At 46.9% G+C, this 12,506-nt stretch overlaps 1 protein-coding gene across 1 annotated transcript in view; it reads right to left on the bottom strand.

Moving 5' to 3' along the window:
• The window catches only part of LOC100447686 (neuroblastoma breakpoint family member 12), a 2,265,351-nt gene that overhangs the window by 223,623 nt on the left and 2,029,222 nt on the right, over positions 1-12,506 (bottom strand).

Raw genomic sequence — 12,506 nt, 5'->3', positions numbered from 1 at the left:
AGCTTATCTTCCTCCACCTTGGGACTAAGCCCTCTTTGCCTCCTCTGTATCTTTCAAAGCAGAAGGTAGAATGGGAAAGTCTGGATTTAGGATCAGAACACCTGAGTTCACTGCAATCCCAGCACTTTGTGAGGCCGAAGCGGGCAGATTGCCTGAGCTCAAGAGTTCGAAACCAGCCCAGGCCACGTGGCAAAACCCTGTCTCTACAAAAGGTACAAAAAGCTAGGCATGGTGGTGCATGCCTGTAGTCCCAGCTACTCTGGAGGCTGAGGTGGGAGGATCACTTGATTGAGAGGCAGAGGTTGCAGTGAGCCGTGATCATGCCACTGCACTCCAGCCTCAATGACAGAGCGAGACCCTGTCTCCAAAAAAAAAAATAAAGAAAGAACACCTGAGTTCAATTCTGACGCCACCATTTCCCAGGTGTTTGATCCAGAGTAATTCGTTTTTAACTCTCTGGGTCTCACTTACCTTCATCATGTATAAATAGTTGTTATTGTATGGTTTTTAGAAATTTTTAAAAATTGTTGTTTTTGTTGTTTGAGATGGAGTCTCACTCTGTTACAGCCCAGGCTGAAATGCAGTGGTGCAATCTCAGCTCACTGTAACATCCGCTTCCTGAGTTCAAGTGATTCTCCTGCCTCAGCCTCCCGAGTGGCTGGGATTACAAGTGCCCACCACCATGCCTGGCTAATTTTTTGTATTTTTAGTAGAGACAGGGTTTCACCATGTTGGCCAGGCTGGTCTGGAACTCCTGACCTCAAGTGATCCTCCTGCCTTGGCCTCCCAAAGTGCTGGGATTACAGGCCTGGTGTATTCCTTTTGTCTCTGGTTTATTTCATTCAATATGATGTTTGTGAGGTTCATTCATGTTGCTGTGAGTAGCTGTAGTTCATTCGTTTTCATACTAGGATTCCATTTACATAATGTCCAAATATAGGGCAGAACTTCGGGGGATTCCTGCTTAGGTGGTAACACACGACCCTCACTTCTGGTATGCTGGCAATATTCTAGTTCTTGAGCTAAGTGAAGGTTACACAGGTATTTAAGATTAGTTATCGAGCTATGCATTTTTGTTTCATGCACTTATTCTGTATAAATAATAATTAAATTATATTGAAATTTTAAACATTACAATATGTGTATAGCATACTGGAGTAAGAAGAAGCTCTTCAAGTGACCTGCCTGAGGATTTCAGCTGTGCTCAGCTCTGCATGACCTATTCAAAAATGAAAGGGATCAATATCTTGGCATGCCAATAACCTACATGTGGCACACCTGAGCAATCTGGTCAGGAAGCTTTGATCTCTCCACTTCAATTTTTAAAGATTGGCTGGGCACGGTGGCTCATGCCTATAATCTCAGCACTTTGGGAGGTTGAGGCGGGAGGAATGCTTGAGTCCAGGAGTTTGAGACCAGCCTGGGCAACATGGTGAAACCCCATCTCTACAGAAAATACAAAAATTAGCTGGGTGTGGTGGTGCGCACCTGTAGTCCCAGCTACTCAGGAGACTGAGGCAGGAGGATTGATTGAGCCTGTGAGGTCAAGGCTGCAGTGAGTCACAATCATGCCACTGCATGCCAGCCTGGGCTACAGAGCAGACCCTGTCTCAAAAAAAAAAAAAATTAAATTGTGGTAAAATATTCATAACAAAAAAATTACCATTTTAATCATTTTGATTATACAATTCAGTGACATTAAGTACTTTCACACTGTTGGGCAACCATCACCACCATCCATCTCCAGAACTTTTTCATCTTCCCAAAGTGAAACTGTGTAGCCATTAAACATGATTTTCTATTCCTTCCTCCCCAGCCCCTGGCAACCACCTTTCTACTTTGTTTCTACGAATTTGACTACTCTAAGCACCTTCTATGTGTGGAATCATATACTATTTGTCCTTTTGTGACTGGCTTATTTCACTTAGCAAATGTCTTCAAAGTTCATTCATGTTGTAGCACATTTCAGAATTTCCTTCCTTTTGAAGGGTGAATAATATTCCACGGTGTACATACACCACATTTTATTTATTCGTCCATCAAGGAATGGGTTGCTACCACCTTTAGGCTGCAGTCAATAATGCTGCCATGAAAATGGATGTACAAATATTTGTTCAAGTCCCTGTTTTCAAATCTTTTGGGTATTTGCCCAGAAAAGGAATTGCTGGATCATACATTTAATTTTTTAAGGAACCACCATACACCATACTGTTTTCCATGGTGGCTGCACCATTTTGCTTTCCCACCAGCAACATAGAAAGGTTCCAGTTTCACCACATTCCCATGAACACTTGTTATTTTCTGTTTTTTGTTTGTTTGTTTTTTAAATGATGGCCATTTTAATGGGTTTGAGGTGACATCTCATTGTGGTTTTGATTTGCATTTCCTTAATGATTCATGATGTTGGGCATCTTTTCACATGCTTACTGGCCATTTGTATCTTCTTTAGATAAATGTCTATTCAATTTGCTTGCCCATTTTTAAAATCAAGTTGTTTTTGTTGTTATTGAATTGTATCATCTCAATTTTTCTTTATTATAAAACAAAGACTCAAAGAGGTGAAGTGACTTAGCCAAAGCCACCTCAGGCAGAAACATGGCTAAAAACGCTATGCTTTTGCTTTTATGGCCAACGCCCTTTCTACTATACCAGTCTGCCTGGCTCAGTGGGTATCCTCAAATTTTTCCTCCAACTTCAGGTCTGATTGTCCTAGTATGCATGTCCTACTACCTTGTCTTTTTAGTAGCTCATTAACTTACTCTGAGCCTGGAATTTTAAGCTCCAGTGGTTTTCTCTCCCTGTCTAGAGTCAATATTTATGACAGGCTCCCTTTCCACTCTCTGTTACTCTGGCCTCATCCCACCTTAAGAGGCAGACTGTGTACTCTGCATACCTTTGGAAGAATTTATTAGGCCAGGGTCCAGATGCAAGACTGAGATAAATGTTTTACAGCAGTGTAGGTGACAGGCTGGAGACGGGGCAATGCCACTTGGCTGCAGCACACACTGTGGCCCCACATGACTGCTGACTGGAACTTTCTAGTTCTTTTCAGCAACCAAGTGTCAGGACAGGGGAGGCCTGAGGATCCTTGGAGAGCTGTGAATTATTAACACTTGCAAGCTGGCTGCCAAGGATATCCGAGTAGTAATTCACTCGTTCTTCCTTTTCCCAGATGAGGGGTCAGAATACACAATCCTTTTCCACCATAAGAAAAAGGCACAGAACAAGAACATGCCATGTTCTAGGTTCCTGCATGTACCAAGGTCTGGTCTTGGCACTCTTGGAGTGTTGGTTAAAAGGGTATTTGGTTGCCCCTTTTTGAGAGATACAGAAACAATCAGTGGTCCTTGGGCAGTTTGGATTCTGCCTTAAAAAGCCAGACCCTCAAGGGCCCCCAAAGGTCCAGAATGGGGAACAGGAGAAGAGCAAGGAAAGTGTCAGGGATATCAAGGCTACAGCCTCAGCCTGACCTCATCCCTCTGGGGACCATCCCATCCAGAGGTAAAGGGTCAGTGAGAAAGAATCAGGAACCATGAACAGCCTAGTGGCCCAAGTCTGCATCTTGATTTAAAAGACATCCCTCAGCCGGGCACGGTGGCTCACGCCTGTAATCCCAGCACTTTGGGAGGCTGTGGTGGGCAGATCACCTGAGGTCAGGAATTCAAGATCAGCCTGGCCAACATGGAAAAACCCCGTCTCTACTAAAAATACAAAATTAGCCAGGCGTGATGGTGCATGCCTGTAATCCCAACTACTAGGGAGGCTGAGGCAGAAGAATCGCTTGAACCTGGGAGGCAGAGGTTGCTGTGAGCCGAGATTGCGCCACTGCATTCCAGCCTGGGCGACAGAGCAAGACTCCGTCTCAAAAAAAAAAAAAAAAAAAAAGACATCCCTGCCAGGCGCGGTGGCTCATGTCTATAATCCCAGCACTTTGGGAGGCCAAGGTGGGTAGATCACCTGAGGTCAGGAGATCGAGACCAACCTGGCCAAAATGGCAAAACGCTGTCTCTGCTAAAAATACAAAAAAAAAAAAAAAAAAAAAAATCAAAAATCTTCCAGGCGTGGTGGCATGTGCTTGTAATCCCAGCTACTTGGGAGGCTGAGGCAGAAGAATTGCTTGAACCCGGGAGGTGGAGGTTGCAATAAGCTGAGATCATGCCATTGCACTCCAGCCTGGGCAAGAGAACGAGACTCTGTCTCCGAAAAAAAAAGACATTCCACCTCAAAGTATTACCTCCCCCAGAATGGTTCCAGTGCCCCCTGACATTCTAGCTTGGAAAGCAAACTAATTGTGCCCATCCTGTTTTCCCTGTTGCTTAGAATTCTTGCCAGGATGCCGGGCACAGTGGCTGACACCTGTAATCCCTGCACTGTGGGAGGCCGAGGCAGGTGGATCACTTGAGGTCAGGAGTTCGAGACCAGCCTGGCCAACATGGTGAAACCCTGTCTCTACTAAAAATACAAAAAATGGGCTGGGCGTGGTGGTGGGCACCTGTAGTCCCAGCTACTTGGGAGGCTGAGGCAGGAGAATCACTTGAACCCAGGAGGCAGAGGTTGCAGTAAGCCAACGTTGTGCCACTGCACTCCAGCCTGGGCAACAGAGTGAAAGAGCGAAACTGTGTTTAAAAAAAAAAAAAAAGAATTCTTGCCAAGGAAAAAGCAATGCTTGTCTTTTTTTTTGGAAATGTAGTCTCGTTCTGTCATCCAGGCTGGAGCGCAGTGGCATGATCTCAGTTCACTGCAACCTCTGCCTCCTGGGTTCAAGTGATCCTCCTGCCTCAGCCTCCCAACCAGGATTCCAAGTGTGCTCTATCACACCTAGTAGAGACAGGGTTTCACTATGTTGGCCAGGCTGAATTTGAACTCCTGACCTCAAGTGATCCACCCACCTCAACCTCCCAGAGTACTGGGACTGCAGGCATAAGCCACCACACCCAACCAATGCTTGTCTTTATTATCCACTGAAGAAAGTACATTTTCTCCTCTAAAGCCCAAGTCAGCATGAGGATGGCACCATCCAGTTTGCCTTAGGGTAGAGTGCAGCCTCTGTGCCTCCAGACAACTGTAGAAGTGCCTGCAATTCCACTCAGCAGAGTATTTTTTTGCTAAGCACCCTTTGCCAAGTACTACCTATTCATTTCCTCTGGATCAATTGAAAATACCAGGGAGGGTAAATGTTAAATCTTTGATGGAAGAGTGAGGCATCAAGGCCTGGGACTCTTCGTGCCTGAGGGAAGGTTGAGAAAGAATGGCCATTGCCAAGTGTGGGAGACCAGTTTCCCCAACTTCTTCAGCCAAAGACAGCTTCGCAGGTGCGTTTCAGAGGAGCCCTGCACTGGGATTCACATAGTGTGGCTTGCAGGCAGCTCTTGGAGATGATGAGCCAAAGAGGATGGGGGACCTGCAGTTGCAGGCCACACCCTGTCACTGTGGCATCCAGCAGGTGGAGGGGCCTGAGATGGGGAAAGGCACATTCCCCTAGGCATTCACACAGCAGAGTGTAGCTTCGTGGTGGTGGGTGAGGGGGAACCCACTCCACGGTACAGACAGAGCTGTGACTGCAGCCATTTCTGCCATGAGGCTGGTGTGTCCTGGAGAAACTCAGGTTATCCCTGTAGAAATGGGTGTGCAGAGCCAGTGGCTGTGTTTGAGCCAGCAGCCCCACAGGCCTGGTCTCCCTCAGGAGGAGGCCTGGCCGCAAAGGAACTTGGTGTCCTCTATGACCGGAGAGGGACAAGACAGGCTCTATAGGACACCAAAGTAATTTGGGCACATTTTTCTGTGCCTTCTGTTTTAAAAGACATAACTTGAGAGTACCTGGTGAGCCATTCACTAGACCGGAAATTAGAATAGAGGCTGAGACAGACATTTTTTCCAGGCCTGCCCTGTCATCTTGATACCCAAACCCCTGAAGCTGCCACCTCTGTCTCCACAATAAAACAGCCCTGAGGTCAGGCGTGGTGGCTCGTGCCTGTAATCCTAGCACTTTGGGAGGCCGAGGCAGGTGGATTACCTGAGGTCAGGAGTTCAAGACCAGACTGGCTAACATGGCAAAACCCCGTCTCTGCTAAAAATACAAAAATTAGCCCGGCATGGTGGCACGTGCCTGTAGTCCCAGCTACTCAGGAGGCGGACGCAGGAGAATCACTTGAACCTGGGAGGCAGAGGTCGCAGTGAGCCGAGATTGTGCCACTGCACTCCAGCCTGGGTGACAAAGTGAGACTCTGTCTCAAAAAAAAAAAAAAAAGCAAAACAAAAAAAACCCAGCCCTGACTCCCTCTCCATATTTTATCATTATTCTATTACCAAGGACCCTGGGCAAAAGGCCAGCAGTGACAGTGGCTGGGGCAGGGGCTGAAATGCCTGCACAGCTTTGCTGTATGTGCCTCTGGCTCTGAGGCTTGGTTTCCTTCCAGAAAACTGTTGGCTGTGCTAGGTGTCAGTTCACCCTTCTCCAGGGGAGAAGCTGGGGCCTTACACCAGCCCCTGGAGCCTCGAATGTGCTTCCTCACAGCCACTGGGGCTGCTCATCAACCATCACAGTAGGCCCTGAACTGGGCCAAGGTCAGAGTTACTCTCCCTTACCCACGCTCCCCAAACTCACACATGCTAAGCAACAAGGGGAAATGTGACAGGAGAATGAGCTCTACTCTTTACATGCAGGTGTAGCCTCTGGCACCTTCATGGCCTGGAAGTCTAACACAGCCCAGTGAAATGTAGAAATAGCTACAAAGCTAAAGTGACCTTTGGCTGCAGTGAACACACGAGACTTGGACTAAGCCGAGGCAGGTAGCAGGTCTGAGCCATGTATCTGACAAGGGAGACTGACAAACTGGACTCTGTTCAGAGAAGAGGGGAAAGGACAAACAAAATATTGGAACCATGAAAGCATTGAAATAATTATAAGAAATAATTGCAGGAGCTGGGGATATTTAGCCTAGAAAGGAGAAACTTTAGAATCATTAACTTTTTTCAGAGATTTGATAGACTCCCAAGTAGAAAGGAAAACTAGGTAATGCTAGCCAGGTGCGGTGGCTCACGCCTGTAATCCCAGCACTTTGGCAGGCTGAGGCAGGTGGATCGCCTAAAGTCAGGAGTTTGAGACCAGCCTGACCAACATGGTGAAACCCCTTCTCTACTAAAAAATACAAAAAATTAGTTGGGCGTGGTAGCGGTAGCTGCAATCCCAGCTGCTCAGGAGGCTGAGGCATGAGAATCACTTGAACCCAGGAGATGGAGGTTGCAGTGAGCCAAGATTGTGCCACTGCACTCCAGCCTGAGCAACAGAGTGGGACTCTGTCTCAAAAAAAAAAAAAAAAAAAAAAAGAAAAAGAAAAAGAACACTAGGTAATGATACTAGCCCACACCTGAGTACTTTTATATGCCAAGCACCATGCCAATTGTTTTACACACTTTCTCATTTACTCTAAACAGCAGTTCTGTGATATAACTGCAATTATTATCCCCATTCCACAGTTGAGGAAAACACAGAAAAGTTGAATGACTTATCCAAGGTCACATAGTAAGTGGTGGAGTCAGGACATAAATCCAGGCAGTCTGCCTCATGTGCCTGAGACTTGCCTGCCATCCATAGACATTTCCCATGTGGGGCCCTCAGCAGACTTCATTGAAAGTTAAAGGCAGGCAGGACTGACAGCAGCACAAGGAAGAATTTTACTGGAAGTATTCCACAAGGATATTATGTGGATACTTTGGGTGGTAGTGAGCTGCAGAACAGTAGAGAGATTCAAGCAGAGGATGCAAGCAGTTCGCAAGGAGCATTACAGCAACAATAGCACCAGGGAACTTGTTAGGAATACAACTTCTTGGACCACCCCAACCCCTGCCCTGAGACCCTGAATCAGAAACTCTGCAGCTGGGCCCAGCCATCCGAATTGGTCAAAGATGCCCTGCTGGTGATGTTAATGGATGCTCAAGTTTGGGAAACACTGGCATGCAAGTGTCTGCACACTTCCAGGGACTAGAAGACTGCTGCAGTCTCTTCTGCTTCCAAAACCCCATAATTCTACAGAAGTAAGATGGAAATACAATTCAATGTCCACTCAGTTTTTCTTTGTCTTAATGTTGAGTACTTACTATTAGTATCTTGAAAACAATCTTATCACTTGCTAAATTGTGTAACTGGACTCATATACCTTAGACATTGAAAGGCCCACAGGATACATATTTGGGAAGTTGTGGATGACCAGGAGGCAGCCTATATTTCAGCCACCTCGTTGCTTCGCTGACTTCCAAACCAGCCCCATACGTCCCTGCTCCTTGCTGGTTCATACTGTTCCTCTACCCTTGCCTTTTGAAATCCTGCCTTCTTTCAAAGCTCAATTTAAATGTCACATTGTCCACACAGAGTGCCTAACACTGTCTGCGCCCACAGGGCAGTCTCCTTTTCTTCCTCCCAACCTCCCCTGCTTCCTGGGTTCTCTCTCACTTCTGGGGTACTTGTAGCTCTTGGTGCATTCTGCTTCTGCTTCATCTCACCGGGATGCAGGCCTCTCTCAACAGTGTGCTCGCCTTGAGAGCAGGCCCCATTCAGTCATCGTCAACCCCGCAGGGCCTGGCACACAATAACCTTGTGAGAAGTGACCAAAAGCAACGTTTGCAGAAAACTGTGCGTGCAACTGTTTGCAGGATGGACAGACACTACATGGCTGGTGAAAAGGAAGTGCGCTGCGATTCACTTTTGAGCCCTGAGGTCTTTGCAGAACTTTGAGGTTTTTTGCAATAACCAGTATGAATACATGTGTGTCAGCTAGTACTTAAGCGGCCCCAACCTCACTCACCCACAACTCTGGTTGCCTTTAACTTCTCTTCATGTTGCTAATAATCACTGTTTTACAGCTCTTGGATGATAGGGAATGCTGAGTGCTCTCAGAGCCAACCTTTGGAAGGTTCTCATAGACCCAAGGAGGGAGAAGTCTCCATTTTAGAGAGCAGAGAGGTCATCTGTTTGAACACTATCATAGAGACAGCAAATAAGGATACTGGGATAGCAGAGACCAGGCCCAGTTTAGCAGTTTATGCCTGTGGGACCCGATATCCTGTGAGCTGTGGTGGACTGGTCCCGTGACGAGGATGATGGTGAGACACTCCTCTTCCCAACACGGGTTCCGAACCCCCAGGCTCCCAGAATGGACTCATTCTGCAGTGAAAGCTAACGCTTTGATGGAGTGAAGAAGTATTTCTTTTTTTGTTTTGTTTTTAGAGACACAGTCTCACTCTGTCATCCAGGCTGGAGTGCAGTGGTGCAATCTCGGCTCACTGCAAGTTCGGCCTCCCGGGTTCACACCATTCTCCTGCCTCAGCCTCCCCAGTAGCTGGGACTACAGGCACCCACCACCATGCCCGGCTAATTTTTGTATTTTTAGTAGAGACAGGTTTCACTGTGTTAGCCAGGATGGTCTCAATCTCCTGACCTCGTGATCCACCCGCCTCAGCCTCCCAAAGTGCTGGGATTACAGGCATGAGCTACCACACCCGGCTTGGAGTGAAGAAATATTTCTAATATCTGTCTCATCTGATGATGGCTTCAGTGGAGCCATCTGGGAGTTCTCAAACCCCAGAGCACCCTACTGTTTTTAGGACCACAGAGTATTACAATAACAGGAATAACAAGGAAAAGAGAGGCTCTAAACTAGTCATGAAAAATTTTCCCCCACCCTCCCTCCACCCTTGAATTCCTGGGTAGCCTGGCACTGGGTGGCAATCATGATAGGTGTTCCTCCAGGACCATGGGGCTTCCTGGTGTGCTGTGCCCTTTGGCACAGGGCCTGGCCCAGCCTTGCAGGACTTAGAGCCCAGTACTTCTAATTCTCAGACTAATGTTCCTGCCATCTAAGGGCACAACCCTAGAATTTAGGAACAATCGTAATCTCCCAAGCCATCACTGACCAAGGAAGAACAGAACAGAATAGAAATGGATGGGAAGCTGGGAGTGGTGGTTCAGGCCTGTAATCCCAGCACTTTGGGAGGCCAAGGCCAGAGGATTGAGCCCAGGAGTTCAAGAGCAGGCAGGGCAGCATAGGGAGACCTCATCCATACAAATCATTTTTAAAGTTATCAACTGAGCATGGTGGCTCACACCTGTAATCCCAGCACTTTGGGAGGCCAAGGCAGGCAGATCACTTGAGGTCAGGAGTTCAAGACCAGCCTGGCCAACATGATGAAACTCTGTCTCTACTAAAAATACAAAAATTAGTCCAGCATGGTGGCAGGCTCTCATAATCCCAGCTACTCGGAAGGTTGAGGCAGGAGCATCACTTGAGCCCAGGAGGCGGAGGTTACAATGAGCTGAGATCACACCACTGTACTCCAGCCTGTGTGACACAGCGAGACTCCATCTCAAAATAAATAAATAAAAAGTTATCCAGGTGTGGTGGTGTGCACCTGTGGTCCTAGCTGCTTGAGGGGCTGAGGTGGGAAGATCACTCAAGCCCAGGAGGTTAAGGTTGCAGTGAGCCATGATTGCCCCACTGCACTCCAGCCTTGGTGACAGAGCAAGATCCTGTCTCAAAAAAAAGGAAAGAAAGAAAAAAAAGAAAAAAAATGGGTGGGTGGGAAGATAAGGTCAGTCATTCATCCTCCCCCCCACCACAACAGGACCATTTTGGTGCCTCCACTCGTTGCCTCCCCTGCTCACTACCGCCCTCACCCAAGCCTTCTTGACAGCTCCCTGCCCTTCTTCCCTTTCAGCCTGGAGCAGCTGTGTTCTCTGTCCTACTTCTAACCAAAACCTACTCTCAGGAGAACACTTGGTACCTTTCTTTATACTTGAGAGGACATTCTGTCCTTTTATCTTCTAGTTATTCTATCATCAGTCCTTTCCTTATTATGAATTAGCAAATAGAAAATCTTTGTTCCCCAGGGTAAAGAAAAGAATTTTAAGAAGTGGTTTTTCTCAGCCCCCTCAGCACCCTAGTCTATTTCTAACACCAAAAAGACAAAACAAGGGAGAGGAAAGGAGAAGGAGATGGAGGACCAGTTGCAGGAGAGAAGGGAGAAAAAAAATCCACAGTGGGGGTGGCGGAAGATCTATGACTGCTAACAACCCATTCTGTGGTTTTCAAAGAGTGAATATAACAGCTATGAAAGTGTGAGCAATGACGAAACTGGAGAGATAGGGTTTTAACAAGATGCAAGAACAATCCGAGGACTGAGAGCCATTTCAACGTGAGCCCCCAGTCTGAGAACAAGAAAGAAGAACTTCTGTCTTGAGGTAAAAGGGCCTGCTGGGGACCTGGGGTCCAGGCGAAGGGATGGGATGGTTGACAGAACTGCTCAGGTGAGGACAGGCTTCCCATGAGGTCCCTGAGAAACCTGCCTTTTGGAGGGAAATGTCCTCTGCCCTCTGGAGCCTGGGGAGAAGGTTATTTCTGCCCACCAGACCAGCATGCTCGCTTTTCTTCCATGGGCACTCAGGGATCCTGGCCCCATTCTGACATTCCTCAAATGGAGGAATTCCTCAAATTACCAGAGGAAAGTTACCAAAGTTTAGATCTGCTGGAGCTCTTCAAGGCTTGACCTGAGACAAGCCGGGAGGTGCCACGGGGCTTGGAGCTGGCCCTGTGAGGCACCTCTGGGGGAAGTTCATGTCCTAGGTAGTTCATGTCATGGACCTCTTGGAGGTCCGTGAATAGATTTATTCATAGGATTTGTGAATTGGGAGAAAAATACATCTTTATTTTCACTAATCTTTAATTGAAAGTCAGCACTTGCTTCAGTTATGAATGTAGACAATGAACCACAATAGAATTTGCCATCAATAGAAAACACAAATATTTTCAAATCTCATTACAGTTGTTATAGATTTCTCCAAATGTCTTAATGCTCAGCACTACTACAGAATTACAACAGTTGTTATGCTGATGCCAGATTTAAAGAAGCATATGTACTGCTCTACCACACATTCTTCTAATGTTTTGACAACTGTCTTGTCATAATATGTTCCCTTTATTATCCCATGTACCTTATTAATTTTTAAATGTTATTCTGAGAAGGGACCCCATATGCCTTCCCAAACCACCAAAGAGGTCCATGGCGCCTTTATGTCAGGCACCTGCTTTGGTGTGTTGAGCAGGAAGCCTGAGATCTCAGACAAGAGCTTCAATGGGCCCCCAGCCCAAACCTCTGTTTACTAACAAGCCTGGTTCTACTTTAAGGCAGTTGGGGTTGTGGAGATTGAAAAAGAAGCCCCTTCACAGCTGCAAATGAGATCTTTCTGGGCATCTTTTTCAGTGTTGTGGGAGATCTGTATACAGAGGTATTTGTGGAGCTCAGAGCTGACCTTCCAGCTCCTATGAGAGGTTAGATCCGGGCTCCGGTGGCAGAGGAAATGGAGTCTCTTCCTTGCCATCTTGTCCCCACCCTCCCCAGAAAACCTCTGGCAAAGCTTTATGTGTCATCTAACCGTCACCACATTCCTATGAGGGAGCTTTAAACACAATAGGAATGTGAAGCTGAGTGAGGTCCAGCAATGTGCTGGTGACACA

Source organism: Pongo abelii, chromosome 1 (assembly GCF_028885655.2).
Source record: "Pongo abelii isolate AG06213 chromosome 1, NHGRI_mPonAbe1-v2.0_pri, whole genome shotgun sequence".
In the NCBI taxonomy this organism is placed as follows: domain Eukaryota; kingdom Metazoa; phylum Chordata; class Mammalia; order Primates; family Hominidae; genus Pongo; species Pongo abelii.
This window is presented reverse-complemented; position numbering and strand designations above follow the sequence as displayed.